The sequence below is a fragment of the Carassius carassius genome, chromosome 48 (genome assembly GCF_963082965.1).
Source record: "Carassius carassius chromosome 48, fCarCar2.1, whole genome shotgun sequence".
In the NCBI taxonomy this organism is placed as follows: domain Eukaryota; kingdom Metazoa; phylum Chordata; class Actinopteri; order Cypriniformes; family Cyprinidae; genus Carassius; species Carassius carassius.
In genome coordinates this window covers 17,522,612-17,536,908 of record NC_081802.1, presented here as the reverse complement: position 1 = coordinate 17,536,908, position 14,297 = coordinate 17,522,612, and the positions used below count along the sequence as shown (strand labels likewise).

Sequence of the window (14,297 nt, the reverse complement as noted above, 5' to 3'; positions counted from 1 at the left end):
TCTGGCGTGCTCATGGAGGTCTTCATGTCCCTTGACAAGAAGGGAAAAAAGAAGAAAAAAACCCTCACACAGCTGAAAGGTTTAAAAACGTCTCCATGGAGAGGCAGACGTGATAAACATACTAAAAAGCCAAACAAGCCAATAAGTTTTTTTTTTTTTTTTTAAATGTATATATATATTCCTTCTGGTTCATTAGTACTACACACTGAGGTTACTTTGTTATGTCTATGTGAAGATGAAGAGACAAAAACAAATTCAAAAAGCCCCCATGAGTGAGTTTCAGTTTGATTTAAACCCAAATGTAAACCCCTTTCATCCACTTTTCTTTGAAAAGGCGACAGAAAAGGTTTTAAACACAGAAGAAAGAGACATCGGAAACCAAATTCAACGCGGAAATTAAATTCAGCTGCCCCATATTTACCACAAACACCAAATTGACAGATTAATGTATCATTAATCATAAACCTGCCAAATTAAACAGCGGTGATGGACAACTACAGCGGAACTGGGGGTCGCTAAAAAATAAATCAATAAAATAAAACGCGAACAAACGCATAGATTCGAATCTATTCTGAATATCCGAATCCTGTAATTCGTTACAGCTTTTGATGAAGACCAGCTTATGACGTGACGCGCTCGACGCGACGCTACAAACTAAAAGGCGTACGAAGATTGTTCGACTAACGTACAAATGAAGCGTTGTGGTTAATCGCGTCGGCGGTCGTTTACTACAGCGTAGAGGGGGGTCTTACACCTGTTTGCTTTTGGTTTGCATTAAAAGCGTTAGTCTCTGCAGTACAAACATAGCCAAGCCTACAGATATCGCTCTAATTCAGCCCAGCTGTCTCCAAAGCCCTCGACGCGATGTCTTACCTCGTCTGAAACAGATCGCCGTCACATCCTAGCTATTATAATGTCTGGATGTCACACTTATAAACGCATCCGAGCGCAAGCAGGAGAAGAAATCTCGCCCTTCTAGCTCTCTTCTCTCTCTATCTACACGAATCAATCTGCACACACACACACTTTCACTGTCCAAGCTCGAGACCCGACCAGCCGAGCCCAGAGTCGATACATCCTCGAACAATTCACTGTGCGACCGCAAGACGCGAACAGCCGAGCCCAGATTCAATCGATACACTCATGTCCGTGATGACAAAAAAAAAAAAAAAAAATACCAGAAATAAAAGAAAAGCGGGGAAAAAGATTCTTAAGTTATTTTACTTTATTTGCAATACCCATGTTTTTCAAATATATTTGGTTTTATATTCTCAAGACAGTTACTCAAATTACCCTTTCAAACAGGACGAAACAAGCAACATATTTAACAATTAAATAAATGTTTCAAATTAACGTTGCTTCCCAAATTGTATAATTTATTTATTTATTTATTTTACATACACGTTCACTTAACTTTGTAAGTTGTTGTTTTCATTATTTATTTCACACATTCTGAACAGTTCGTTTTTTTTTTCTTCTTGAAATAAATACAAATAAAAAGTATATAGTGTCCACCCATGTAAATGTTTTCTCTTGGATTAAATGCATTAGCTTTTTTATTGATTCAAGACTAGTGTTTGTATATTATAGGGGAGAGCAGGGGCGAAAGTACCATTTTTCAGAAAAACATCATTTTAAAAGATAATGTTGTAGACAGAGATATATTTCTGCTGTGGCCAGTAACTCAGAAGTGTGGTCTAACAATACCAGGTGGTATTTTGTAGAAATGTAGAAAGGCTTCAGTATAATTTCAATTTGAACATAAGTTGCACATTGTTACTTTCGACCCCATCGGTTGGGACGAAAGTAACACACAGGTGGGTTAAAAGTAACACAACATTATAAGCTAGATTTATTTTCTGTTACTCTTATTTTTATTAAGTATACCTGACTATGACCTTGTTAATATGTAACTGCAAACATATTCTGTCTTTTATTTTTGCAAAAAAAAAATTTTAATTACATATTTATATTTATATTTTTATTTTAAATTTAAGTTTCATCAAATGTCTCAAAACCCGACTGTACAAACTTTATTCTTTTATTTTTTATTTTTTAATTTCAGTGTATTTTTATAAAACATTTTTTAAACAGAATGAACAATATAATAATTAAATTATATTGGCATAATATAAATTCTAAACATAATGTAACAGTAGGCCTACTCATGTTTCCATCCAGTTGTTTTTATGCATAAATTCAAAATGTGCATTAAAACATCTGGAAACACTGCAAATGCATAGCTGGAGGTGTAAAAGCTAAGGTATGGCTAAAACCTAAATATAACTAAGGTAAATGCGAGGTAGGAGCTGCCCAGATGTTCCTCTATGTCCAGAAACGCTCTCTCATAAACATCTGGATAAAACCAGACCACTGTTTGTCTTTCTGACCCTCACTCAGACATATTCTTTTGGTATAATATGACATAAACATTTTAATAAATGATGCAAGACACAGAAATTCACAGAATAGCATGCACTGGAACAAAATAAATACTTCTTGTCTTAGTAACAACTGTTACTTTCGTCCAGACAGGAACTCATGGCATTTAAACCTGATTTACTTTTATACTAAAAAACTGTGATAATGCAAACTTTAGGATGTGTTAAATCACTAAATGACCTGTAAATTAATCATTACTGTGACACATGAAACAAAAGAAACAACACAACTAATTAAAAAAAATTACCGCTCAAATAATTTACTTTTTGTACTCGAAAACGGTTTTAACGACCTAACTGCGGGAAATGATGAGGAAATCACGTGATATTTCTCAGCTTCATCAAGGATTGAATGCTGAATATACCGTCATAGCTGGGAATGCAAATGCAGTAATAGGCTCTGAGAAAATCGCTTTGTTACTTTCGTCCCACGTTACTTTCGCCCCGGTTCTCCCCTACGCTTTTTAAAATACTACTTGAATAAAAATAGGTTATTTATTTATTTATTATTATTTTTTTATATTTTTTTAATTTTTTACTATTTGAAATATGTTTTCTATAAAACCCATGTAAATAGGCCTATAAATGTTTTGGCCTCTCTGAAATGAATTCCTGCCTGATTCCCATTATTAAACTTTTAGCCTATTTCTTCTTTTTATTAATTTAATAAAATGTATTAATTATTAGGCTATTGTTGTTGTTGTTAAGTTATTGCTGTAGCTTAACTTTTTTTCTTATAGCTAGTTACATTTTTTGTTGTGGGACCTGACTTACCGCTAAAAAACTTTCGCTGTCCAGTTTCAAGACTCGAGCTCAGGGACCTTTTTTCCACACGGCAACAGAGCAGATATTTACCGTTTCGCACAGGTAGAGAATAGCCGAAGGGATACCCAAAGTGATACAATCCCTCCCAACGCTTCTCCAGCTGCTGGTGTGCGATGCGTTCACGCGCTCGTGTACACACACTCCTCTCCTCACGAGATTAATACGAGACAGACTGGGGCATTTAGGTTGAATTATTCCTGGCAAATCCACGGGACGAGTACGCGGCGCTTGATTACAAGTTCTGTTTGGAGTCGTTATGACGAAGAAAATCAAATTAAAACAGAAAGATAAAATGAAAGTGCGCATCGGTAGTCAGCAGGCGTCACATGTCGCTGTCTTCAGCCTCGCGCCTCGGAGATGCGGCTTGTGAGTGTGTTTGATCGCAGTGTGAGCTGCTCCGCACTTGCTGTCTGAGCTTTGAAGAATATTTGGCCCTTCCTAAGGAGGAGGAGGAGCAGGATATACCCACTCCACCCCTCACACGACTCCACCTCACTGCTACTGTCCACAGACTACAGCCCTGACGAGACAAAACACACACCACAGATAGCTGGAGAGATGCTATAATTATTGTTACTATTATTGACATATGTTGGATTTGGATTTGGATTTATTTGAACATGTAAATAAAATAAAAAAAATACAAATAAAAACTGATATACATACAGGCATGTATACATATATAAAATTAAAATAACAGCCAAATTAATCATGTACTTCTCAGCACAATCTTTCCATATTATTGTAAATGATTCAAATGAGAAATTCTCATGTTCAAAATGAGTAGGAAGAAGTTCATAACAAACTTTTTTTAGGTCCTACCCCATTTCTCTATTTTTATCCTTTAATTAAATACAAAACAATTTGATGCTTCACTTATATATACATCTTTACATACATCCTATATCTACCTACCTTCTGTTCACATAAACCTATACATAGATACAGATGCATACACACACATTCCCATTTTTTTTCTTATTTCTTTTCCATTTATCTATAACAAATCAAATAATAACACCTCCATACTATACTTAACATTTAGACCAATGAACCTGTATACAATACTATCACCTCAAGTCCTTTGTTGTAATGTAGACTAATAATTAAATGATATAATATCATGGTTTATATATTATCATAAACCTTTTAATAATATTACTATTATTATTATTGGAATATATATCAGTACACGTTTTATATAATTTACTAATATATGTATTTTAAAAAAAAATTATATATATATATATATATATATATATTTTTTTTTTTTTTTTTTTTTTTGAATATACAGTACAGAATCTATTAAAATCTAGAATCAAACGTTTTTTATATACATTTTTATATTTATTATACTATACAAAACAATTTAAAGCTTGTAAGCATTAACAGATATTACATGCTTGACAAGCTTATTAATATTATTATTGAAATATTTAATGTAACAGCACATATTATATAATAATGCTTACACAATATATATTTTAATATGTAAAAAATACTATAATGATTAAATGGGTTTTATATTAAAATGTTTAACCTGAATATTATTATTTTTTTAATACTTCTGTAACATAATTAATTATATAATGTTTTATCAAACTTTTTTAAATGATATTTTTTAAATAAAAACTATTACTACTGCATGTAAAACATGTTATAAATTATATAAAATATTTCTATTTATAATGTTATATAAACTCTATTTAAAAACAACTATTTTAATATCCTTAATATTATTATTAATATTAACATATGTTACATTTTACAAATGTTTAACATTATCAGATATATATAAAACACACACACACATATATATATATATATATATATATATATATATGTATGTATGTTAGAGGTCGACGATGTATCGTTTTGCCGATTAATCGGCACCGATAGTATATAATATATATACAAATATATATAGTTATTATTATATAACCGACAGATAGATAGATTGATCCTATATAGCACCTATGTTTGATATTGTGGGTTTCTATATATTGTTCCCACTCTCTTATAACCTCTTCACTAATGTTAATGCTTGATCTTACTGATTCCCGGACTTTGACGCTACACGTCTTACTAGGATGGAGTCGTATAAGGTTTCTCCTTCCTACAGGTCTACTGGCCCCTGTACGTCCTAAAAACGCGGGTCTCGTAATCCCTCTCTGACACAGAGATGCAGTCGTGCAAAGATGTCTCTGTCAATACCAGCGAAGATATCATCAGCAGTACAACTCCACACAAGAGCCGTTTTATACTGTATCAGCCAGCGTTTGAGCTGGATGCTGAATACCCAGATTGGAAGGGAACAAGGAGACCTTTGGTCCCTGGTGTGTCTCTGTATTTCTGCAGGGGACAAGATTATCAACTTCTCCACACTTTCTCATTCTGCAATCAATATCCAGCCATTTCTGGATATGAAGGGGGCTCATCTGAGAGACAGCCTGGGCTGGCTATCACAGATCAATAAAGGCCATCTTTAATAAGGGCGAATGTCCCCAGCAGTACCTGAGATCACAAAGGAAATAGTCCAGAAACATCCAGGCATTTGATTGATGCGATAACGCCTGGAAGCTTCCAGAAACCTTGACTAGAGATAGAAAGCTGGAGAGAAAGCAACCATATTGTGTAGTTCAAAATACCTGTCTCTGAATTGTAATGCGTTATTGCTCTTAGAGTAACACATTATATATATTTGCAGAATTTTTGAATCCTGCATTTTTAAAAGCATAAATACAAACACGATTTGTGTGAATCACCCCTTAAAGGTTAAGAACGACATTAACGTGATTAAATCAAGTAAGAGAACCTTATAGTAAAAAAAATACCATTATCAGCTAATTTTTTATATTTTAAAGTATTTTATATTGTAGTATTATACAATAAATAAACAAGTTTTAAATAATCAAAATATATATCATAATTGATGCGGACATTTATTTCTCAAAACCTATGATATAAATTACATTTATATTTACAAGTATATTTTCAATATGATCTTTTAATTTCTATTTTATATTATTATTTAAAATATATTTTAACCAGGGTCTGGTTTAAAAAAATATACATGAATAAAACAATTTTATACACACACACACACACACACACACACACACATCATAGCACAGTATGTTTTGACTGTCTTTATGCTAAATTGAATATTTCATGAAAATAAATTATATTTAATTGTATTTCATGTATTGTATGTATGAATATGGATCCTCTTAAAAGATGGGTTTGTGTGCCATATCTTTGACTCTACTTTGACCATATATATAACAATCAAATCTGTGAAATATCAGATTAGTGTCAAGGCGATTGTGTGTGTTTGTAAGGATCGAGTTGGTTCACAGTAGGAAGCAGCACTCAGCATTAAGCATCTGCTTAGCCGGGTTACAGAGCATCATGAATATTTAATACAGAGGTTATGTTTACTGCTCAGGTTGTGTTAAAGTGAAAAGGACATCTACATGCTTTGATGCACGAACGCTCTCTCATAAAGCGCGTGTCTGCTTTAGTTTCGCCTACAGACCAGCAAGCACAGGGACGCAGACTGGCAAGAAGTTCGCATGCCTACCTGTGCCGGACCGTTTTATTTTCTGCTCCAGAGGCGATTAACCCAGTCACACCAGGACATCTCGGTGAACACGGTGTCTTTCTGATTAATAATGTATTGTCTTCACAAATGGGCTGCATGAGGGGAGCTAGCAGACACAAAGAGGACAGCTGAACGGCCAAAAACTTGGCATCTTTGCTCTGTAGCAACTGTTTAGGGCATTTGTGCATCTTTTATGGTCATCACAAATGCACCTGTTTTATTTATTTAGAAAAAGGCGGCTCTGTTGGTCAGTTTAATTGTAAAGTGGCCAAAAAATGTTTCAATTACAAGGTCAAATAAGTTCAGTAGAGCATGGAAGGACGTGGCTTTGTTCATCCATGTCTGGAAAATAAAAACAGCTGCAATATGAATGCTGACATATGTGATGTGGCATGTCCATAATGCATAGCTCCAATCTGTGCGGCTTTCCGAACATATTTTACACACACATCCAGATTCATAAATAAAGTTATCTTTTCTTTGTGGGTGGCTCGTCCTGACATGCAGTATTGTTCCACATGCAGCTGCAAAAATGTAGCACTTCATATCAATTATGAACCTGATTAGATCAGTTGGGTCAAATCTTGCTATTTGTTAACCCAGCAATCACATTTTTTTCACATTAGTTTGTTTTTAAACACTGATACAACGTTTTTTTTTTTTTTTAAATAGCTTGTGGTAAAAATAATATTATTGTTATTATTTTTTTATTTATTTTATTTTTTTATTTGTTTTTAACCAGCAAACATATATTTCATAATGAAATATACTTTTGAAACACTAAAACTATTGAGAAAACATTATTTCCATTTGGTGCCAATCATTTTAATAAATTACGTTTTTTGCACATATATACATACATATGTGTGTGTGTGTGTGTATATATATATATATATATATATGCAAAAAAAATATATGCAAAAAATTTAATTTATTAATATTATTGGCACCAAATGATATTATTATATTAACCCAGCAATCATATATATCTCATATGTAAGTATTCTTTAAAAGGAATTACACTATATTTGAAAAAAACATTCTTTTCAGCATTTGGTGGTCAATAAATAAATAACAAATAGATTTTTAGCAACAATTGTGATTTATTAAAATTATTTGTTAAAATATATTTGTTATTATTTGTGGCACCATTTGTTATTATTCCTTAACTCAGCAATCATGTAAATCTAATATTGAATGATTCTTTAAAAATATTAACTATTAACTATATTGGTAAACCGCAGCTTGTGTTAAATAAATAAATAGATCAATTAATCAATCAATCAATCAAATTTTTTGCAACCGTTTTAATTTATTTAAATGATTGGTGCCAAATGTTACTGTATTGGAAATGCATTCTTCCACAATGGCCTATGGTAAATAAATAAACTTGTACAATTTGTAATTTATTGAAATGATTTTGAATACTTTGAGCTGTTGACCTGACCCTTCAATGCACAAAAAAAACTTCTGGTTGAAAATGAGCGACTTAATCCCATTAGCATCTAAATGGTGTGTCAGAGGGTGAGGAATCACATAAATATGTAATCTATATCGTGTTATACATCCTATTAGACTGCACGCATCCTACTGTTAAAGAAGCTGCATCATTAACTCGTTTATGAAGACAAATGCTGTCATAATCCATCACTCACCTAGTTAAAAACACTGTGCTCGTTAAAGAGGCAGAATGTGGTGTTGTGTAAAATGATAACTGTGGGAGACTTGAATACAAACTGGAATATATATATATATATAACCTTGTAATTTAGTCAATTACACTTTAAAAAGGAGGAGGAGACTGAATGAGACTCTCTCAATTTGATGTTTTATTAACAAGGTTTGGGTGGAGCTCGGTCAGATAATCAATCAGTTCAGCACAGGTGGAGCTGATCTAAATGGTAAATGGTAAAATGGTAAATTGACTGCATTTATATAGCGCTTTCAACAGACCACATGGCCATCCAAAGCGCTTTACAATTTGCCTCACATTCACCCATTCACACACTCATTCACACACCGACTGCGGTGTCAGCCATTCAAGGCGCCATCCAGCTCGTCGGGAGCAGCTGGGGTTAGGTGTCTTGCTCAAGGACACCTCGACACTTGGTCAGGTGGAGCCGGGGATTGAACCACCAACCTTCCGGTTTGCAGACAACCTACATGAACCACTGAGCCACTGCTAAATGATCAACTTAACTAGCACTATATCTATTTCCAGCCAACTCACCTCTGTCCCACAACAGTTTTGGGCATCCCTCTTCCACCCCAACTCCTGACTCTTAACTCTTCTCATCCCAGATGTGGGGTTCGGGATATACTCCAAGCTCGGAGCCCTCCCTCAGGACACCACACCAAATACGGTATGCTTACTGTTTGCTCAATACGGTTATATGTATTTGCGAATTCATGAAGTAATATTATCCCCACTCTAAGTCAGACAGCATCCAGCCCCCAGTTTGGACAATATCAATTGGGAATTAAGAATCTCTAGTGTCCCGCTAACCTGCTGTGCTGCAGTACTAGACATGACTTGTTACTGAGCAGATACAATTCCCCATTGTAAGTAAGTAAAGTTTATTTATAGAGTGCTTTTCACAGATACAAGCTGACCAGAAGTCTCGAATGGCAGTCGAAAGACAACGATTGGTCAAACCAGACACCAGACACCACAAACCAGATTTCTGATGGAGCTCCGAGAACCAAGGTGTTGGACAATTGATGGAATTTTGTTGTCTAGGGCTTTAATCAGGGTTATAATCGAGTTTAATTGGAGACAGTTACTAGCAAGCCACGATTTAACACATTGATAAAACGTTTCAAAATATTTCCAAGAGGGGTAATGTACTGTAAAAACAGATGTGAGATTGCCGAATTGATTAAACTAACCATTTCAAGACTTTCCATATTCCTTAAAACATTTTCATAACCAGTCTTTAAAGAAGACGTTTCATTCTCCATCAATACTCTTCACCACTGTGGGCCTGTTTAAGTTTTACATAATTAATCCTAATTTTATCAAAGCAAATATAAACCTGGTTTCACAGACAGGGTTTAGACTAAGCCAGGATTTGTCCATAGTTCAATTAGGACATTTAAGTAATTGTTCATCAATGTGCTTAGAAAACGCATCACTGGTGAGAACCATCTTTTTTTTTTGTACCAAAATTAGATGACTTGGTTATTGCAAGTTATTTCTATTGAGGAATTAAAACCAAATTAAAATGAATGAATAAAATCACAATATATTAATACAGTCTATTATATTCATTTGATTCTAAATCATGTGAAATTTCACTCTTACTGCATCAAAGCATAATAAAATAAAACGAATCAAAAAAAAAAAAAAAGGGGGGGACACACGCACAAGTCCACGCAAAGCAAAAAACTAAACCACAACGGAATGATAGTTTAACTTGAAGTATGAGGTTTTTATTTATTAACTTTTTCTGTTTCAGGTACACAAATTACGCAAAAATATGATTTGTGTTATCTTACTGCACCATTGCAATGAAAAAAAAAAAAAAAACTTCTATTGAGCTACTTACATTTTAGACGCAATATTGCTAGAATACAACTTGTCCAATAAGATTAAGGGACCAAAAATGTTGTATAATTAACAATAGAAAAATAATTGGATTTCAAGTTGTAATTTTCTGTAATTTCTTGTAGACATAACTAATAAAACTGAAACGAATAAAAAAATAAATGACATGATTTTATATACAGTTAAATGCACTAATGCTAAAACTGCTTTTTAAATCCTGTTTTCCTTTCAGGCAAATGTGCCTTTTGATTTAATTTGCTGTTTTCTCGTTCTTCAAAAGGTGTTAATAACATTCAGCAAGTTGTAGACATCAGCAGTCAGGTTCAGAAACTGTATCGCCAGACATACATTCAAGCAGCTGAGCAAGCAACAAGGGAACAATGAGAACTAATCACTCTGAATATGCCTGTAAAAGCACACTTCCACACCCACGTTCCTCACATCTCATCACAGTGCAACTTTAGCGAACAAAAGATGACATCTGATGGGAGGGTCACCTTCAGGTAGCTGGAAGGCTCTGATATCATATGACACAGGGCCAAGATATACATCCGAGTGGACGTGTTGATTCATAAAAGAGTTTGGAGGAAGGCTTTAGAGGGGCAGCACCTGTCTCCTTAGAATATTAAAGACTCAGGGGTTTGAAGACATTTTTATTGCTCCGGAATCTAAGAGGGCTCATTTATGCTTAATTTCAAGGGATAGTTGACCCAAAAATTAAAATCTGTTATGTTGTTCCAAATCTGTTTGATCTTTCTCTTGTGGAACCCATACTTAAATGTATCTTTTTGCAAATATATTTTAAATGTTTTATTGTCCACATGATGAAAATCTGTGGTGCACAGTGTTATGGGTTTTGGACCCCATTGACTTTCATTGCATCGACTGGAATGACTCAATTTCCTATTGGATTGACTTAATTGTATTTATTTTTTTACCTTAAGAGTTAGAACACTAATGTGGATAGTATAGCTTGGATCAAGGGTCCTCAACTCTCGACCTCGAGATCCACTTTACTGCAGAGTTTAGCTCCAACCCTAATCAAACACACCTGAACAAGTTAATCAAGGTCTTCGGGATTACTACTAAATTGCAGGTAGGTGTGTTTAATCCAGGTCGGAGCTAAACTCTGGAAAGTGGATCTCAAGGTCCAGAGTTGAGGACCCCTTGGCAGAGATCATCAAGGAGTATTTGAAGAACACTTTTGGAGTTTAGAATGAAATCTCTTATTTTAATTGGAGACTTGACAATCTGAGAAACAGAGATGATGCTATTTCTTCCGAAAGTCTACTTCCTATGATTCCCCAGTGAACAGCTCTTAAAGGTCACGTTTTTCGTGTTTTTTTTTTTTGAAGCTTTGATTGTGTTTACAGTTTGCAATATAATATGTGTTCATGCTTCGCCTGTAAAAAAAAAAAAAAAAAAAAAAATTCACTTATCTGTATACCGCTGTTTTCACGGTCATAAAACAGGCTGATGACTTCCTTGTTCTAGAAGTCATCAGAAGTCCCTCCTATAATACGTAAATACGTAACAAGTTCTGAATGTGCCAGCGGTTCCTGTGTTGTGATTCGACAGCAGCTTAGAGCACTCTGCCCTCCTGGAAACGCGATTGGGCTAGTTTTGGACTAGTTTTGAGAAGCAAGTGGGCAAGATTTGTTTTGAAAACCTGCCAATCCTGATCTGAACGCACGTGCTGGAGATGTTCTTCTAATCACAGAACGCCTTTACCGACGAGATGCGCATGAAAATCGCACTCGTGTTTTTTTTTTTTTTTTGCACAGTGCTTACATCTAGTTAACAAAGCTAAACAGCGTTGCCCTTTGTGTAATAAGTTACAGAAACTGTTAAACGCACCAACTGAAATAATAAAATACACTTACCAGTTGTGGTCCATAAACAACAACTTCTCCAGACAAAGAGGGAACTGCTCCATCTTTCAAGAATAATCTTTGTGCGAATCGGGCATTAAACTGATTGAGATTGAGGAAGCTGTCCTCAGCAAAATGTGCTGCACATAGTTTTACATGTGGATTATAATTTTCGGGAATCGAGTTAAACATAAATTGTAACCAATTAATCTCTAAGTACAGCATCCCTGGGAAGCCCAAACAAAGATGATTGGACTGAGATGAAAATAACAGCGTTTCGATGACATGGCGACAAACGCACTCCCTCTTGTCCGTCTGAGTGCAACAAGACCACGCCCCCTTTTTGTGTATTCATGTGGGCGGAGGTTAGTCAAAAAAACGTTTTAGTGATGTCATTACTGCAGGAACTAGAGGGATGTAGTCCAAACGGGTCGTACGTTGTAGGCGAATTCTGTTAAATAAACTCTCTCGCTTGGTATTGAAATTTGAGCTTTAGAATTTTACAGCTATTATTTATACTCTAACAACAACATTACACACTAACTAAAGTTTGAAACATGGGATCACGAAAAACGTGACCTTTTAATATAACCCCCCCCCCCCCTTTTGATTCTTCACAGAACAAACTGAAGATCAGTAAAGAACACTTACTTTAAGAGTGAGGGGTCTGTTTCTCAAGAGACAAATCTGAGAACCCAGAGACATAGAAGAAACAAATTTCATATCAAAGAAATCTTATCATTGATCTTTCTTTCCAATGGGAGCTATTTGTATGGTCCTTCTTAACACTATTAGCAGCCATTGAAATGCATCTGTACCTGTGAATAACTACCTGAGGGTAACAGGATCCGCCCCTTAATTGTGTACCTTCTGCACTGCGAAAATTGGTGAGAACCAGATTATCCTACAAGTAACACCCCTCTATCTTCTCCTTTTCATTCCCTTGGGGCGTAAGGATGGGTCACTAAAATTTCTGAGCTGGGCGACTTGTGGAGCCAAGCTATTGATCTTTTGTCTTGGAGATTCTTTCGAAAGCCCTGACGTGACATTGGTATTTTCAGACAGTCTGAGGAATTACAGCCTTTTGTAGTCACCTGAGGCCTTTTCTTTTGAGAGAAGCATGTACGTCTGCAGGGCACCAAAACTAGAAGGGTCTCACCTTGTTTACCAGCCGTTCTTTCATTAAGATGCCTGTGTATCCCCAAACACTATCCTGCATTTAGTAGAGACTAAAGGAATGCTTGTTTAGTGCAAGGAGATTCCTTAAGAGAAACCTCAAAAGCAGCATCCTAAAGCCTCTGGGCCGTGGAGGCATTTAAATCCCAGACGATGTTGTAAAATACACCTCCTTGAGTCACATCTGAAAGGGGTTAGAGTTTTCATAGCCACGCATCTCATTATTCAGCCTGGAAATTACTGTCATTGTGCACTGGAGTGGGTTGCAAAAGCAGAGCCCTTAACTCTGTCCTGTGTTACATGATGTCACTATCTTTGTAAAGCAGAAAAAAGACACTTGTGGGACTCTCTGGGTGTTGGGAATATTCAGTGAGCCATAAAGTAAATGGTAAGTAATTTACTATTTTGAATCCTTTATGGGAATTCTTGTCCGTAAATGCATTTTGAGAGGAGTGGTGCAGATATTGTTCTTTGAATGCAAGTGTATGATCTATCGATTTGAGAGTAAACCAGTGCATCTCGGATCTGTAATTTTGCATTTTGTTAAACCAACATTGGCACAAGCACTCCTGTCCAATGGCAAGACCAAAATCAGTTGCTTTAGATCCTGGCTCTCACGATGACATTTCTGAGAAGCCCGGGACTGTTTGTGTGTATCAAGCTTCTGATCAATTCCCAAATCTTGGTTCCACTCAATAGGAAGGGACTTATTACTTGCCTGAGACCACAATAAAGCCTGGGCTCTAGATGCACCGGAGCGCTACGGATGACGCAAAGTGCTGAAACTGGCTGTCTGGGAATGTCAAGGCGGCCCAGATTTACAGTCTGTAAAC

General features: G+C 35.4%; 1 protein-coding gene across 2 annotated transcripts in view; it reads right to left on the bottom strand.

The window, feature by feature from the left end:
- LOC132131122 (dystroglycan 1-like) overlaps positions 1–3,377 on the bottom strand; it is a 35,928-nt gene extending 32,551 nt beyond the window's left edge. Inside the window, exon 1 of one of the 2 annotated variants that reach the window (XM_059543073.1) lies at positions 3,297–3,377. The gene's annotated coding sequence lies outside the window, so the exon portion shown is untranslated. Of the gene's footprint in view, positions 1–873; positions 1,064–3,296 lie in introns of those variants that run through there. The other variant, XM_059543072.1, reaches the window with a different exon arrangement.
- Between the last annotated feature and the right edge of the window lie 10,920 nt (positions 3,378–14,297).